The sequence below is a fragment of the Anas acuta genome, chromosome 1, assembly GCF_963932015.1.
Source record: "Anas acuta chromosome 1, bAnaAcu1.1, whole genome shotgun sequence".
Lineage (NCBI taxonomy): Eukaryota > Metazoa > Chordata > Aves > Anseriformes > Anatidae > Anas > Anas acuta.
Window position 1 is genome coordinate 123916752 of NC_088979.1, and position 15613 is coordinate 123932364.

The following is a 15613-nucleotide window of genomic DNA, read 5'->3' on the forward strand; positions in this document are numbered from 1 at the left end:
AGGAAATATATAGATTCACATCCTAGCATGCGCTATAAGAAGGAACCAATAGAAATATTGTTCACCTTTTTAGACATTATCAACAGATTAATCTCAAATCTGAAAGAACCAAAACCTCCAATAAAATTTGAAAATTGTACCTGTGACCATATTTGAGGGATGTTTGCGCTTCTGATGTCATCATCGATGCCGTATTTTTTTTAACTATGGGTTTGACATTCATGGTACAGGCAGAGCAATAAGTAAAACCGTTATTTCTCACCCAATAAAGCATTGTGAAAATGCAGAACATTGGTCACTTTGTGAATCATTTTGGAAGGTAAAAAGGGAAAGAAAATTTGTAAATTTGCAACTCATCAATCTCATTGGGAGCAATTATACTCTCATGATATAATCCCCAAGTGGAGTATCATTGGCGGTAGTTTTGTAAGTAACAAATGACATCCACTCTGTCTTTGAGGCAACGGCTCTTCAAGTGTTGAAAGAACATCTTCCTTAGTATTAAAATTGTAGGACTTCCTGTATTTTCTGCTGAGTTTCTTTTTGTTATGTATGATCATTTCTGGTAGTTCCGCCTACTCTCTCTTTCACTCTATTTATAACACACATATATATATGTATATAAGTAAAAATAAACAATGAATTTAGGGAATAAAAGCTGCCTCTAATTTTAACTCTGGCTACTTGGCATGTTCTTGGAAACTGGAACAAGTTGCAATGTTCTTTCTGTTTGCACCAATGTGAACACACAGTTTATGACACTGATACATGTGTGGTTGTTACCTGATGGAATCTATCTGATGTTCATCCCAAATCTCAAGTTTAGTGAGATTTAGTTTCACTAGCTTCTCTTAGAACTCTTTTCCTTACTGATTAGTGGCCATGAACAGAATTCTTATTAACATTTGAAACCCTCTAAGAGTGAGATCTGTTCTTCATCATGCAGGCCCTTGATGACCAGAGTATGGCTCCTGGGCATTACAACCAATTAACCAGGTACATGGATGCTATCTACTGACACCAGGATGTTTTTATACTCAAATGACCAACAGAAGGCATTTATTTAAGGACAAGATCAATGGCAACATGACAGCATGTCTGCCATCCAGCCTTATGTACCTAGCAGCATTTATGAAGGACCTCAAGGGTATCTTCTCACTTGACCTGGACATGACATATTTCTTTATGGAGAAGTAATCCATAGGTTACCTTTGCACAACTCATCATTACTGTTGGTGTTCTCTGTCTGGATGGAGTGACATTCTGCAATAGCACTGATGGCAGTAGTTACAGGGCCAGCCTGAATATACTGAGAAAATACTGATATAAAATGGCTGCTAAACACTGACAGAAGAAAATAACTGCCAGTTTGGGAACTCAGCCTGGGAACTCGGCCTTTGACTTCAAAGTTTGTCCTGGGAACCAGGGACATCCTTGTGGCACTTTAAGAACTGGAGACATTTTGAAGATACCATCGATAAAACAAGAAGTTGAGGAACAACTTATCATCTGAAAAAGTGGGTGGTTCAGAAAAACTTATCATCTGTTTTGTTGCGGATGGGCAGTGAGACAGAGGCTGTATGATGTTTATGTAACCATTGCTGTTAAACCATCACACAGTCAAGTAGATGTTTCAATATATACTGATGCCCATGCAGCACTCTTGGCTGTGTCATAGTTTAATGACAAACAGAGCTGCCAGTTCATCATGTATGTTTCCTACACCATCACAGTATACTTGAAGCTAGGCCAGCTCCATAATTAAAGCCCTCTACTGTATCTCAGCTGTTAAGTTATTCACCAGGAATGCTTGTCATCTACATTCCTTATATCACAGCTTCTGTGGCCAGATGTGCACCTTCATAGTAAATATGGTAAAGTAGGCAAGGAAATAACCAGGAATGAGGTCTGCTTCACAGCATATAGAATTTTTGTTGTTTTCATAATGGCAAAATCAGGTGGATTATCTCATGTCAAGTAAAGCAACTTCTGGAGGACCTTAAGCCAGGTGAGAGAGATCAGCTCTGCTATTATCCTATTCATGAGACATGTAAAAATAGTAACACGAATGAGTGTTCTTTCTAAGAGCACAGCACTTACAACACAAACTTCACTACAAGGCATCATGGTGCAAGCAGAAGGGAAGAGTGGAATTAGCAATATTGTTGCTAAAGTGCAGTTGGAAAATATCTCCAGGCACAGCAGAAAATCCTTCACTTTAAAGGAAAATCTAGAACTTTGTTAGAAGAAAGACTTTTTTGTCTATTCTCTTAAAGAGAACAAACAAACAATCACAATGATTGCTAAGCATCCATTAAAATTTTCTAAGAACACATAAGAACCTCTGGACCTTCATTTGGTGGTTACAAAACATAAAACATCACTGCTAAGAATGTCTAAGACTTTTCTGTCTTCTGTGCACAGCTCACTTCTGTGGACAAACACCTCTTGTCTCTGACAGATGGTTGATATACAACTGAGAGCCAACATCAAGGTAACAATACAGGAAATCCTAGGGAGCAGCTCTGAAAGTGTGTGTGTGTTACAAGATATGTGTAAATCAAACTTGAGACATTTGAATTATTACATTTATTTGATGTGATTATCTCAGATCTTGTCCCTAAAAATGTTTGCTATAATGAATAGAAAACAAAAGAAATAATATATACTTTCAGGAAATCAGCAAACACACAAACATGTAGCTCCAGAAAGACTTTTCTCAGGTAGAGAGAAAAAAACCACATACTTACTACTTAAAACATTATCAGTCCTATACAAGATTTAATCTTCTAGAAGACAGCACTTCACTGTAGAGACACAGTAAATACCTCTTACTCTGACTTGCTTTCTTACACACAAACACATCCAGCAAGACCAGAGAAAGGAAAAAGTGGTTTCCTCTAGCTGCTTTCCTCTGGCCCCAACTGATCACTGGTTTCCCCTAGCTGCTTTCCTCTGGCCCCAACTGATCACTTCCCCTCAGGAAATGCAATTCTCATTCTCACTACCAACTTTTCAGCTACGTTTGCAACCTCAGTTGAAATTAAACAGGGACTTCAAAAAAGCATTTACAGAGAACTTTGAAAGCTCTGTAATTCTTTTCCTAATCGTTTGTATGGAATATATAGCTGGTTTCACAATTGACATCATATTACCATAGGTAGTGACTGATGACCAATATTCATTAATAGGAAGAGAAAGCATTCAGGGCTGGAAGTAAGGGGAAGACCAGGCAGACACTGTCAAACCTTCCCTAAAACCCCACTGCAATGCCAGCCTAGGAAGAGAACAGGATCTGTGGTGCTATACAAGACATTTTAAAAGCTGTAATGATGTAAATTACTCAGATACCACAGTCTTATTGTTAGATATTCAAACACATGTTGTAAATTCACAGTAGAAATTAGTCAATCAGTTCAAGAGGTCTCTATCATCAATGTAAAAATACATGACCACAGAAATCTGGTCACTTGGCACACTCCTGGCCATCCCCATTAACAGCTTTGCTCAACTTGTTTTCAGTGACTTAGATTACTAAATCATGCTTCTGAGAGATGTGATTTGGGTCACTACCACGCCTAATACAGTCCTCAACATCTTCTGGGAGGTTGTGTGGGACAGCTTCACCCATCACAGTTTTTGTCTCAGCCTGCTACATGAAATCCCTGAAAGACGTGATTTCCCTCACAGTTGTCTGCAAAATAGCCTCTTAAATTCTCTTGGAGTTATCTTGGGGTAGCCTGATCAATGTGTATTTTTTTGACAACCAGTTCTGAAACAGTATACTTTAGGGTCACCTGTGACAAAAAATAGGGTCACACAAGGTCATTGCCCAAAGCCCACATGAATACCTTGCATTTTGTGCCAGTTGTGTTGAAAATCCTTTCAACATGGCTGGTACCTTCCCCATTGATTCTGCAGGTACTTTAAGGCTGACAGGGTTAAAACAGTCTCAACTACACAGAATTACTATGTTATTGTGTTGAACGTGTTGTCCTGGCACTCAGTGATCTGTGAAAGTGATAGGAATTTATTTACCTATGTACTATAAACAATGAAGCTCCTACGCCAGCTTGCATAACCAAAACACAACTCAGCAGCATCACTGACCATACTAAGACAAGACAAAAGGTGCATAATGTCCATGGGTCCAAGCAAGACTATGTGAAGGTACTGCAGTAACTCTGACCCTGCAACTGCTCTTCATTAGGAATGATACTGTAAGACACAGGTCACCAGATACGCATAAATCACCAGATACACATAAATCTTAAGATTTATGGTGGTTTTACTTAGGCGGGCATCTGAGCTTCACCAAAACTGCTCTCTCACTCCTCATTCTCAAAGGGAAAGAGGGAGAAAATACGATGCAAAGGGCTTAAGGGTTGAGATAAGGACAGGCAGCTTGCTGAACAATTATTGTGACTGGCAAAACAGACTCAGATTAGTTTTAGATTTAGGGAGATTAGTAAAATTGATTGCCTATTACTAACAAGCTAAAGAAATGAGAATCAAATGAAAGAAATCAAAAACACCTTCACTCCATCTACCCTCTTCCACCTCCTCCCCCCGAGTGGCGCAGGGGAACAGGGGAATAGGGATTGTGGTCAGCGTATAGCACTTTGCTGCCACTCCTTCAGTCTCTTCCCCTGCTCCATGTGGTGTCCCTCCCATGGGACGTCGTCCTTTCCGAGCTGATCCCATGTGGACTTCCCACAGGCAGCAGCTCTTCAAGAACTGCTCCAGATATCAGTTCGTACCAGAGGGTCCATCCATCAGGGGCAAACTGCTCAAACATAAGTCCCCCATGGGTGGCAACTCCCCCCAGAACCCCTGCTCCTGCGTGGGCTCCTCTTCATGGGCTGCAGCATGAAACCCTGCTCTACCATGGTACACCATAGGCTGCAGGGGGACAGCCTGCTCCACCATGGTCCTCTCCACAGGCTGCAGGAGAGGCTGCACTTCTGCTCCGGCAGAAGTCCTGGAGTACCTCCTCTCTTTCCTTCTTCACCTATCTTGGTGTCTACAGGGCTGGTTCTCACTCCTCACTCTCCCAACTGCTGTTGTTGCAGTAGTGTTTTTTTTTTTTTTTTTTTTTTTTTTTTTTTCTCTCTGTCTGTAGCCACCTTGCCACATAAACCCACTACAAACTCGTATGCTCAGATGTCAGCAGCTGGGGGGAATTGGGAATTCAAGGACCAGCAACTGGATAGATTGCACATCTATGTCCAGCTACTGGAGGTACGTATACTGTATGTATACATTTCACAGTCTTCAACCTGGTAAGCCAAAGAGGGGCACAGAATGAGGCCATTGGTGCTGTTCATGCTTGCATAAGTGTTGGATGTTTCTGTCTGTGATATTCTGTGGTCAGCTGTGTGTATGTATGTATGTGTATTGTATACATGTGTTTGTTTTTTTGACTACTGGAACACATGCTCAGCCTCACTACTAGTTGGACCCACAGTACTGTTCTGGCTGTCTTGCTGCTGTTGGGGTCCCAGATTTGGAAACACCCTAATTTCAGGAACAGCACACAACTGTATTTCAAGATATACTCTACTGTTTTCCTTTTAGGTCATGATTTTATCTTTACTTTTGCTTTTATTCTTAGAATCTTCCTGTCACCTCAGTCTTCTGAGGTCAATTTCTGAAGAAATTTCAGAATTTTTCATTATTTCTAAGTTTTTGCTTGTTTTCCATATATTTTCCCTTCCATCCTTCATTTCTTCTTTCCTGCTCTAATACTGTTGTGTGGCATCGTTCAGATCTGACAGATCTAATTCAAATGTCCACATTTTTGTGATCCCCAGACCTGGTCTTCTTTACCTAACATTAAATTTATTTATTTATTTATTTATCTATTTATTTATTTATTTATTTATTTATTTATTTTACCTTGTACTCTTCTACCTTTCCCTGTATATCAGACTTAATCTGTATGTCTGTGCTATTTTCCAATACTTCCAGTTTCTCAGTTTCTCAGAATTGGCATGCTTCTTCTCTCTCTCTCTCTCTCTCTTTTTTTTTTTTCTATTATATTTTATAACTTTTTTTTTCTTCCCTTTTTTCTTTTTGATGGTAAAAGTACTTTTGAATGGAAATTTCCACATCTATCTAGATAGTTTACAGAAACAAGTATGCTGTTCCTTTAAGAAAGTGGGAAAACTGTCTTGGGCTGGTGGAGCAAAGTTAGCATGCATCAACTGTGCAAAGGAGGATCCTATTGGAAGTGGCTGATCTGAGGATGACAGTGAATTGGCTGTAGGAAATATATCACAGAGCAGGATGGTTTCATTAGTAGAATTATATTTTTTCCTCATTAATGGTTCAAGCCAGGAGAGAAAAATATCATAATCAATGTATGTTAGATCACATTTTGCTAGTTAAGCTGCTTTCCATAGGATTAAGCTGTTATTATAATAGCAGATAACAATTCACACAGTATGTTCAATGATTGCCTCACACACAGACATTCAGTAACAGTTAGTTGTTTACAGCAGGATCCAAGAAACTCATCCCAGAAGCAGAGGGATGCTTTACCAGAAGGTTCTGACTGATGCTCAGAAAGGCTTCTGAGAGTATATTTTTCAACAGGATAAACCAGTCTTTATCTTTGTACATAGCAGTCACTGCATCCTAGGACTAAGATACGCAACACACTGTTGAGATTATTGTGTGCTGGGTGACTCTGTCTAATCTGTCTGACTCTTGATGTTCTGACTTAGTCTGTTCTTGTGGATCCACAAGACTGCTAGTCTCCACATCTTATATATTCTTGGGAGGGTAGGCAAGAATGCTCATCTTATGTATTTTGGGAGACCATTACGTGCTGCCTTTCAGCACCTACCTCTCCTTTCTTTGACGTCCTTATTTCTGGTTACTGTTTCTCCCTTCACACACATAGGCACAGCTCATTCACACAAATTTGCCTAGTAGGATCTTTTATGACATTATGACAGAAATGCAGTATCTAAGCAGAGGCATAAACCAGCACGTGTCCCATAAGGTGCCCCCTTATCCCAGGATTTCAGCTTGCAAAAGTAATCTTTAGTTTTGACTCCTCTAGACACAATTCTCTTCTATTTACGTGAAATGTATACCAGTGATATGGTACAGTAAAACTTAGAATTGCAACTTACCGCAACATAACTAGGTAGTAAATAGCTCCTGTCTGATCTTTCTGATACCCTCTACTACATGCTGACACAGTCTTCTCCACAAATAGCATGAACTGTATCACTCTACAGCTATTTTCCACACTTTGGACTCCAGGCATGCACAGCTTTCCAATTAAAATTGACAGAGCATGGCAGATCTTTGTAATTTTTCAGTCTCCATCCAGAAATGTTAGGCAGCATTCCTGTGACTGTCGTCTTGCAGCTGCTTTTGTTGCCCCTTGGCTGCCTACCCTCACCAGCCTATCTAGCATGCTATAAGTAGGCAGGTGAAGGGGCTACTGCCCCAATAACATGGCAATTTCTGCTCTATAGTGTTCAGAAAAAGCCACTGTACTCTCTGCTTACTAGACAATGGCTTCTGGTAAGATTTCAAATCATCAGGCTTACAGGTGAAAACCAAAACCAAAACCAAAACTCTTAGGTATTTGTCCTATAGTGCTATTAAATGGATTTAATCAGAATGCAGAACCTTTTGTATAGAAGGCTGTACAAATTTATAAAAACCTCCAGGTATTAAGACCTTCAGGCCCATACATCTGTGAAAAGTGAGTGAGGAGGATAAACATATATAAAGTCATATCTTGTGGTCCAAAATTTATACAGGGTGTTACAAATCTTGTTTTGGGGCTATAAAAGTATACACATCTTTGAACTGCTGTTATCTTTAAACTAAAGATATATATATATATATTATTATTTTTTTTTATAAGAGATGGAGCTAATATATGTAATGATAAGGTAAAGATGGAGAGGGAGTGGGTCTGAAGGAAAATGAGCAGTTAGGAAGGAAACCACCTTCTTCCTTGCTCAGGTTGTGCTGGATGAATTTAGAATTTCAGAGAAATTAAATGTATTCTGTGGTTAAGTTAAACCTTAACTTTGAGAAGGATTAATCTCTGTATCTCAAACTGACAATGGTTTAAGCAAATATCTAAAATGAGGTTATCTGGAATCACTTGCCTTTGTAAATTCTTATGAATGTATTTTTCAAAAACTTCCAAAAGTTAGTCGCACATTTGCTGCTGTCTAGTGGACCCAAATTCTTTTGGAGGAAAGACAATCAAATTTTATAATAAAAGTATGTATCTAAAAACAATGATTTAAGGAAAGCATACTTTAAAGAAACACATAGATTTGACACGATTTGTTTTTAGAGACTGCACAAGTACAAGCCAATTTGCTATGTTTTCTAAGCCATGTTATAATGTCATTCAGTTTAAGAATAAACCACATTTTGATTCTATGATATATGAAGCATTTGTCCCCAAGAGTTAAAAAACAAATTGAAATTAAAGTTTTATTTTATTTTATTTTATTTTATTTTATTTTATTTTATTTTATTTTATTTTATTTTATTTTATTTTATTTTGTTTTGTTTTGTTTTGTTTTGTTTTGTTTTGTTTTGTTTTGTTTTGTTTTATTTTATTATTCTGTTTTGGATTATAGTCTAAGGCAGATGTTTTCTGTGAGCTTTCTCTGAGATATTTTATTTTATACATAGAAACTTTGGTAGTTTCTTTTTGTAGCTGTTATTAAATGTCAGGATCTCAGTTCTTAAGACCAAATGATTCCAGTTCCAAAAGGAAGGAGATGATATATGCATGCTTGTGCTTGTCCCTCTTTATAAGTTAAGTTTTTCTTTTGTCTGAAAATTTAAACCTTTCATTCCTGATTTTGAAGGCACAGATAAAAAACAGTGGATAAGGCATCTCTGGTAGCTGCCTTCCAGACCTTCAGATTCATCCAAAATTTCTTGTGCTACTGACAAGCTAGTCCAGCTTGAATTTTGCTGACAAACCACACACAAGAGGAAATAAAGAGCATTCTTACATGAAAATTGTTTGAGTTTAATAAGGAAACAAGACAGCCCATAGTGATCAGGTGCAAGGATTGGCCAGACTAATTCAATACTAATGTACAACTGCTTTTTTATACTCCACTTCCCCCGTTTTTCTATTTCCCTCCATGATCCACCCCTATCCCTGTAAGCAACCCATAATTCCTCCTGTACCCCTCAAAATTGCATTGTTCAATCCCCAAATTCTCCTCTTCCCCCAAGCACCCCATTTTAACTGCTTTACATTTTTATGCAATAGTCTGCCTTAGTTTTTACAGCATTCCAAAGAGAATTGAATCACCAATGAGTATTTTACAACAAGAGCAATTACTAAATTATTCAGTGGTTTTAGGAGTAGCTGATTCAGAGTGATTAGTTTGTCTGAGTTCCTAATTTGTCACTGTTTTTCCTATTGATTTATGCTTATTTGCATAGCTGTTAGCCAGATATCCTTAAACAGATTTTTGTTTAGTAATCTGAAGTATATGTATCCTATGAACTTAATTGTCTCAGGAATCTTGATGACTGAAAAGTTTTTTTTTTTTTTTTTTTTTTTTAATAGTCCTGAAATTTGCTATTTATAGTATGGGAACTCGAAATGTGTATTGAAGCATATACTTCTGAACTTCTAGAATGTTATTAGGAACCATATCAACAAATCCTCAAAAGAAACATTCACTTCTTGGGTAGACCTCAGTTTGACTTATGACCCTTCATAAAGGAGCAAGAGATCAAGAGGAGAAAGAAACCATGGCCACCTCAATTTTTGTGTGGTGCCACACTAAAAAAAAAAAAAAAAGGCTACAAAACACCCCTAAATGTGAGAAACTATCTGTAAAGGCACAACAACTGCTGAAGCCAAAATAGTACAGTGTACCTCCTGGAGATCCAATGTAGTTGGTTGTGTCCTAAAATGTCAGGGAAAGGGTGATGCCTCATGTATGCAAATTTCCTTCTGAAGGATCAATGATACTAGCTGTGGTGGTTTTACCTTGCTAGGCAGCTGAACTCCACCACAATAATAAAAATACACAAGTGACAAACATTAAATAAGGGTCATAAACAATGATTTGCCATGTATTCATCATGGATCTTAAGGGAAACTCTAGAAAACACCTTTTAAAAATGAGCCTTGGGATTAAAATTCATTATTGTCTAAGATTTTTAAAATCTTGGACTTTATGTCTTTATGACCCCTTACAAATATACTGATTTTCCACTTCCTGCTAGCCTCTGTCATTTCTACAGAGTCTCTCTGAGCTTTCATTTTTGTATCCCAACTACCTCTCTTCTGGTTTCTTCAGAGATACTAACAAATCTTTTCTTTCAAATTATCTAACTGACTGACATAATATGGTTAAAGCAATTATTACTAGCCCTTACTGATGTGATATTTGAGTTTTCATTTCTACCTCTGTAAAGCACTTTATTTATTTACTTCAGTTATATTTTTTGCCATAAGGAATATATGTCATAATCTAGAAGGATATTTTATCTGCTTAATGAGGTAAGTTTCATGAAGCCCACTTCAGGCTAAAAAAAAAAAAAAAAAAAGGGAAAATATAGATAGAAAGATGTCAAGAAGCAGAAGTTGTTTGAATTTAGTTGTCTTTGTGAAAGTAATCACTGAAAAATATGAGCTATTTTTATATTATATACCACATATATATACTACATATATTTATGTATTTTCTACACACTCTTTTAAAATTATTTTCCAGTTTTTATAGATTTACTATATGTGTACAGGCATTAAGGGAATTAAAATCAGGATAATATTACCGCTTTTAAGATAAAGTGCCCAGAACTCTGTGAAAGCCTCAGAGATACAAGAGGATTTTCTACTTCTCTTCACTCAATAAATAATACTTTGATTTTAAAAGTCCAATCAGTAATCACAAAGATGCAAACTACAGTGCATGCCTGTTTGCATATCCTCTTTTCATAATTTAACTCTTTCTATGGTCAATCTATGTATCACCTTTCTGCAACATGCACACAGAAAGAACAGGCAATTAAAAAGTTTCAAGCTGTGCCAGTTAATTTGTATCTTTTATGTAGCTGGTGGCTAGACAGCCTACAAAGAATTGAGTATTTTACACCTAGAGTAGAATAGACCTTGTTCATATCAACATCAAGGCTCTTGGCAGTTGTAAGAAATTGATTTGGTAATGCAAAATGATAGGATTCCCACAAGGACGCAGTAATCCATATACAATCAAGGAATACTTAGGGTTGTTTTATTGAAAAATATAGGCCAAAAATGTATAACTAAAACATGAATATGACATCACATTCCCAGGAAGACGTTTAAGTGTCTACATGTTGTATTGTCTTTTTTTTTTTTTTTCTGTTTTTTTTTTTTTTTTTTTTTTTTCCCCAAATACTACTGGATATTAATTCCATAAATGTTTCATGTAAAACTGATAATCTATCAATAGGAAGGGTCTGGAAACAAGGACTCTTCTCTCCTAGACCCAGACAGTTTATGTTAAATGGTAGTCATGTTCTCTGTCCAATTAGTATTACACAATGAAACATCAGTAAATGAATGGAAAGAACTTCCTTTGCAGCCAACCCCCTCAATGCATAGTAAGCATCCTGAAGTTAAGAATGCTTGTTTGCCTGTTATCAGGTTGAAGAGAACATTAAATACTGCTCCTCTTCCTTGAAGAAGTATTCTAGACAGTAGACTAAAAAAGGGAGGAGAAGCACATTCCTCTCCTACCAACTTTTAATGAAAGTAAGTCAGTTGTGATTCAGTCTTTGGATCTGCTAGCTATGGACAGGACAAACATAATGCATGAAGAAGGTATATGCTGCCTTACCTAGGTTTTATTTTATCTTCTCCAGAATTAAAATGAGAAATAGGATAGACTATTTCTCAGTTCTTACACAACTGAAATTCAAAATTCACAAATTCACAAATAAGCAAACAATATAGAATCTAGCAAATTTTATAAGTTTCTTCCAGTGCTTTTTGTACCTCTCTTTAGTATTTGGCTTTCATACAACATGCTATATCAAGGAAATAATGAGGGTTTTAAGTCCTCTTCTGGCTTGCAGAAACAGTGTGGTTGTTGATTCTAACAGAGTGACAATGACTTATATTTGACAATACCAATGTTCAAGTTGAGTTATTGCTGGCAAACCTCAAAAACATAAAAAAGTGCAACAATAACTAGAGGAAGAGACCACTATCACACCATTTTTATGTATGAGCAGGTAGCCTGTGGCCCTACAACTTCCTATCAAGAACATGGGCACCTGGGAGTTTTTACAAACTCATGTCAGTGAAAGGAGAAAAATGATTCCTTGACAATAACAGACCTGTTAATGTAATGTTGTTCATACATGAGACAAGCACATATCAGAGTTCATGAATGTTTTGATTAACCCATTAGTAAAAATAAACTACACTATTTAACAGCAACTACAGTACACCTTTTTGATTTCAAATTCTCAGTCAGTGTTCGCAGGCAAACTTGTACAAATAGTCTGTGAAAAACCCACACAGATACCATATGCCTGTACATTTGTATATGCGATATAGAACACTTTAATCTATAGCACAGTGTTTTTTGATGAACGAAGTTACAGGACTAAAAACAGCTTTATCATTAGAAAGTTTTCCCTACAAATACAAAACCTAAAATTATTCAAGCTATGAAGTATCTGAAACTGTATGTAAATACAGTATGAAACTACAATGCCAGTTACAGTAAGAACTTATATTCAAAGCAAATAATTATACAATTATATGATACATGTACAAAGGAATTTCAAAACAGTTTGAAAGATTATCTTGTATTAATTTATTTTAAAAATATTCGGTACATTAAAAAGTGTGTATAGAGTTTCAAGTCACCCATTTAACTGTTAAGACTCATTTGTATTTAACAGGCAGAAGAATGTACAAAATCCCTCCTCATTTATGGTGTGACTCTAAGACTAAGCTACTCTCCTAAAAAATGTTAAACAAAGAACCTTTGATTTATTCAGAAGTACATTCCTTCAATCATTTTTCAAATGATCAGGGAAGATCCACGTGTCTGAATTTTTTCTATAATACAATGTCTTTCTTGCTTCCTAAGAGACACTATATTTTTCTTCTAAAACTGGAACGTGTGAACATGTTACCCTCACTGCTTCTTTTCCAGACAATGACCCCATTTTGCCATAAGAGAACCAATCTATTGAGAAATGACATAGGCTACTCCTATAATGTGTCCTTATTCTCCTGCATTTGGTTAGAAGAAAAGTGCCAGACAGTGAAGACTTTGATGATCTTGACTGTCAAGGAGTTGAAAAATTATTTTACCTCCAACACAAATGGGGAAGAAGTACTTACCCGAATGCTGAGAAAAAAAACAAAAACAAATTAAAGGTTAATATTAGTCACTCTGACCCTTTTGCTGGCTCTGTCTCCTGCAGATGGTATGCGTCTTGCTTGTCTTCTTTTCCAACTGTCTCCAAGTTAGAGTGTGTGAATTACTTCATGCCTTACTCTTATGCAGTGGGATCTTATTAAGCTTTGTTCAAAACACGTTGGAAAAGAATTTGGTACCTAGTTCTTCTTGTACTATTAAGTATGATGTCTGTCACTCCATTTTTTCAAAGCTGAGTGCCTGGGTATGAATGGGAAAATTGAAATTTAGAAGTTTTAGAAAAGCGATTTCTGCAGACAATGGATTTGACAAAATATGTACTTTCAGGAACATTTTACACACACACACACTGTACAGATGCTGAGTTGTCTTTAAATGAACATTTTTAGTGGGAAAGGGCATGTTTTCCAGCATTTCAGTCATGAAAACTCCAGCTGTGTTTATAAGCATGCAAATTTAAAGAGGATGCTGTAGTGAGCTGTCAATTTCATTGCATATCTTTGCATTTCTTGTCCTGAGCTACTTAATACAATCAAATTACTGTTTCATTACTTGAAAAAGAGGCCAGACTGTCAGACTGTGATTTAGAAAACAAATGAGTGTTGACGTTCCTTTTTCTCTGAATGGCTCTTTGATTTTATTTATTTATTTTTATTTTTTAATCATTATGAAGGATTTTGTGATTTATCAGGGATCTATAGGTTAGTTTAGTACAATATGTGGATATTGTCACAAAAAGTCACAAAAAGTCACATATTGACACAAATTGAAGTTCTGACTGTGACCCCTTTCATTAATCATTTTTTTCAGTGCCTTTACTGCAAATAGTTCATTAGTATCCAATAGTCCATAGTCCCATGTAGTATAAAACATACAGTGATTTTCTGTCTTCTACAAAGGAATCTCAAGGCTTCTCATAGACATTATTAAAATATAGTCATAATATTGTAGTTGTATAGTACTTTTTCAGGGAACTGAAATCACGTCACACAGCAGTTTACAAGGAAGTTGTTCTTTTGGCAAAAACAAAGGTTTAGCTGAGTGTCCAGGAGAAAAAGAGAGTTTATGTCTGGTAGAGGGAGAGGAAGAGTTTATGTCCAGTGGAAGAAGGGGCAGGCAACTTGGGGAGAGTACAAGGAAGTTGTCAGCTTATGCAGAGAAAAAAATCAGGAGGGCCGAAGCCCAGTACAAGCTTAACCTGGCCGCTATGGTTAAGGATAACAAAAAATGTTTTATAAATAAATTAAATTCAAGACAAGGGCAAAAGAGAATTTCCATCCATTACTGGATGCAGGGGAGAACTTGACTATAGAGTATACATGTAAGGAAAAGGCTGAGGTTCTTAATGCCTTTTTTGCATCTATCTTTACTAGATAGACCACTTATCCTTGGGGTACTCAGCCTCCTGACCTGGAAGTCTGTGACAGAAGAGAAGAAACCCCCATAGTTCAGGTGGAAAGAGAGACCAGCTGCTCCACCTGGGCTGCCACAAGTCCATGGGGCCAGATGGGATCCACATGAGGGTGCTGAGGAAGCTGGCGGATGGGCTTCTTTCCATCATCTATAAGAGACTGTGGTTGTCTGGAAACGTCCTGGGTGACTGGAGACTTGCTAGGGTAAAGCCTGTCTAGGAAGGGTTGTAAGGAAGAAACAGGGAACTACAGGCCTGTCAGTCTGATCTTGGTGTCAGGGAAGGTTATGGAACAAATCATCTTGAGTGCAATCATACAGCATGTACAAAACAGCCAGGGGATCAGACCCAGTCAGCATGGTTTCATGAAAGGCAAGTCCTGCCTCACCAACCTCATATCCTTCTATGACCAGGTAACCCACCTGGAGAATGAGGAAAAGGCTGTTGACATAGTCAACAGATTTCAGCAAAGCCTCTGACACAGTCTTCTCCTGGAGAAGCTGGCAGCCCATGGTTTTGACAAGTATACTCTTTGCTGGGTTAAAAACTGACTGGATGGCTGGGCCCAGAGAGTAGTTGTGAATGGAGTAAAATCCAGCTGGTGACTGGCCACAGGTTGTGTTCCCCAGGGGTCAGTGTTGGGCTCATCCTCTTTAATATCTTCATTGATGATTTGGATGAGGGAATTGAGTGCACCCTCAGTAAGTTTGCACATAACACCAAGTTGGGGGGAAGTGTCAATCTGCTGGAGGATAGAAAGGCCCTGCAGAGGGATCTGGACAGGTTGGGTTGATGG